At 36.3% G+C, this 2,988-nt stretch overlaps 1 pseudogene; it reads left to right on the forward strand.

Moving 5' to 3' along the window:
• Positions 1-591: 591 nt before the first annotated feature.
• On the forward strand, positions 592-2,782 carry LOC111986943 (wall-associated receptor kinase-like 1; annotated as a pseudogene).
• The last annotated feature ends 206 nt before the right edge of the window (positions 2,783-2,988 follow it).

The following is a 2,988-nucleotide window of genomic DNA, read 5'->3' on the forward strand; positions in this document are numbered from 1 at the left end:
AAGCAGTTGAGCTAGGGAGCCAAGGAAAGAGGTAATAATCCCAATGGGAACATGTCAGGAATAGCAGCCAACATGCCTATGGATATAACAAAAGGTAAAAGAAAGCAAGTGGGCCGGGGAGCCCAAGGAAGAGGTAATGAACAATGGGCCAACATGACAGAACAATAGCCAACAAGCCTATAGATGTAGCAAAGGTAAAAGTAAAGCAAATGTGTTGAGAAAGTCAAGGAAAGAGGTAATAAGCCCAATGGGTTGACATGGTAGGATGACAGCCAGCAGGCCATAGGCAAATAATAAGAGGTAAAAAGTAAAGCAAATGGCGGGGAAGCCAAGGAAAGAGGTAATAAACCTAATGGGCCAGCATGGCAGGAATGGCAACTAACAAGCTACAGACATGGAATAAAAAAAAAAAACATAGGAGTAGAAGCCTAACGAGTTGGGTTGAGCTGGGACTTTTGCAAACCCACCATCCAAGCCCATAGGGAAATAAGAGTAAATGATGCAAGCTAAGAAGCCCATGCCCTTCATACCATGGAAGATAGGCACGAACACAAGACATGCAGTTGAAGAAGACATGGTAAGAAGACAGAAATGGCGTGGGAGCAAAAGAGGACAAATGGAAAGTGTAGTGGAACTCGTATACAAGGGCCAGAGCACCACCTACTTGTACCTAGCCAATACTGGGGAGGTGGGCCCTCGGTCAGGGATTCAAGGGTATGGTTTGGTGGTGGGGAGAAAATGGATCTTTTTAGATGTACTTGCTGAAGCTTCTTTTGGGCAAAATACTTGTTGGGATGGAATTTCGCCCAAAAGAGGCAAGTAGAGGGCTTAGACCACTTGGTGTATACCATAGGGATAGGTAGAGAAAGATCCTCTAATCCTTATCCATTCAGATAAGACAGAGGGGAAGCAAAACAGCGAGCTTTGTCTTGGAATGAGGGGTTGTGTAAATGTCCCTGGGGAATACTATTGTGTTTCAGTTTCTAATCACAAGTCTCACAACAAAATTATCATAATAGGTATGTCCTTTTACCCTCTAAGATCTACAATAATTGAAAAAAATATTTACCTGAAACGGAAGGGTGGGTTTGGAACTCCAAATGATAAAGGCATAGGGATAATATTTAATGAAGAATAACCCAATTGTTGCTTATAGTTTCCCTTTTGTCTCTTAATATTTTTATGCCTTTAATACTTCTTTAGAGGGTGACACCCTTAAATCAAATTTTTTTAAACATTTCCTATTCATTCTGTCCACGAACCAGCCCGGTTACTAATAAATGGTATTATGAAGATAACCCACAAGTAGTATTTATTTACTCAAATAATAATAATAATAATAATAATGATAACCCACAAACCAACTCGAAAGAATTTATTCTAATGTTCAAAAAAATTTCCAAGAATTTTAGAGTATCATTCTCTTTAATTAGTACTTGTCAACGTAAGTTAACATACTTTTGTCACGGAACATTTTGTCTAGCCATTTGGCGTTCAAAGAAGTTGTATCTATTTTATTCAAAACTATTATAAGCTTTACTAGGAGTAATCTTTCTCATTTTGTTATGTTAAGAAGATATTAGCATAGACATCATTGGGCTATTATTTCTGTTTATTGGTGGATGGTGGTCATACAAAGTGGTTAAAAAAAGGAAGAATATTAAGCGCAAGGAGAAGTTCTTCAAACGAAATGGTGGTTTATTATTACAACAAAAATTGTCTTTAAATGAAGTGACGGTTGAGAAAACCACCAAATTGTTTAACTCAAAGGATTTGGAAAAAGGCCACTGACAATTTTAATGTGAATAGAATTCTTGGTCAAGGAGGACAAGGCACTGTTTATAAAGGTATGTTGATAGATGGGAAAATTGTTGCAATAAAAAAGTCCAAGGTAATTGATGAAGGAAAACTTGAAGAATTCGTTAATGAAGTTGTCATTCTTTGACAAATTAACCATAGGAATGTGGTTAAACTACTTGGTTGATGTTTGTAGACAAAAGTTCCTCTGCTAGTTTATGAATTCATTTCTAATGGAGCTCTATCCCAATATCTCTATGACCAAAATGAGGAGTTTCTAGCAACATGGGATATGCGCTTACGAATTGCTATAGAAGTTGTAGGAGCTCTTTTTTACTTACACTCAGCAACTTCTACACCCATTTACCACTAAGATATTAAGACTACGAACATTCTCTTAGATGATAAGTATAGAGTAAAAGTAGCAAATTTCGGGACTTCAAGATCCATTGCTATTGATCAAACTCACCTAACTACAATAATACATGGCACTTTTGGATATTTGGACCCTGAGTATTTCCAATCAAGTTAGTTTACAGAAAAGAGTGATGTTTATAGTTTGGGTGTTGTCCTTGTTGAGCTCTTAACCGGAGAAAAAGAAATTTCTTCTACAAGGACAAAAGAATGCAAAAGTTTAGCCACATATCTCATTCATTCAATGGAGGAGAACAATTTGTTTGATATTATTGATGCTAGAGTTAGGAAGGATGCTAAAAAAGAAGAAATCATAGCAGTTGCAAACCTTGCAAAAATGTGCTTGAATTTGAATGGGAAGAAACAACCTACAATGAAAGAAGTTGCAATGCAATTGGAGGCAATCCAAACATTGCAAAAAACTCCTAATGTTCAACAAAACTACAAAGAGGTTGAATATGTTAGAATTGAAATGCATGAGCAATGGGATGATGTTTCTACATCAACAATGTCTAGTACGAACATTGGTGTTGCTTCATCTTCAGGCTCCTGCCCACTGTTATCTTTTTAATTAGGCTAAAGTAAAAGCTTTTGTTGCAGTATTTATTTAGTTTCATCTTATGATGCTATCTCTTTAGCTTTTTTTTTTTTTTTTTTGGTACTCTTAAAACTCATTTCATAAAATTAGTTCTTAAGGTAGATTGACTTTACGCTCTTATGGTTGTACAATATAGCAAAAGTCTGCATTTTGGTATTATATGAGTCCCTTAGTATTAT

The sequence above is a fragment of the Quercus suber genome, unplaced genomic scaffold, assembly GCF_002906115.3.
Source record: "Quercus suber isolate HL8 unplaced genomic scaffold, Cork oak 2.0 scaffold_362, whole genome shotgun sequence".
Taxonomy (NCBI): domain Eukaryota; kingdom Viridiplantae; phylum Streptophyta; class Magnoliopsida; order Fagales; family Fagaceae; genus Quercus; species Quercus suber.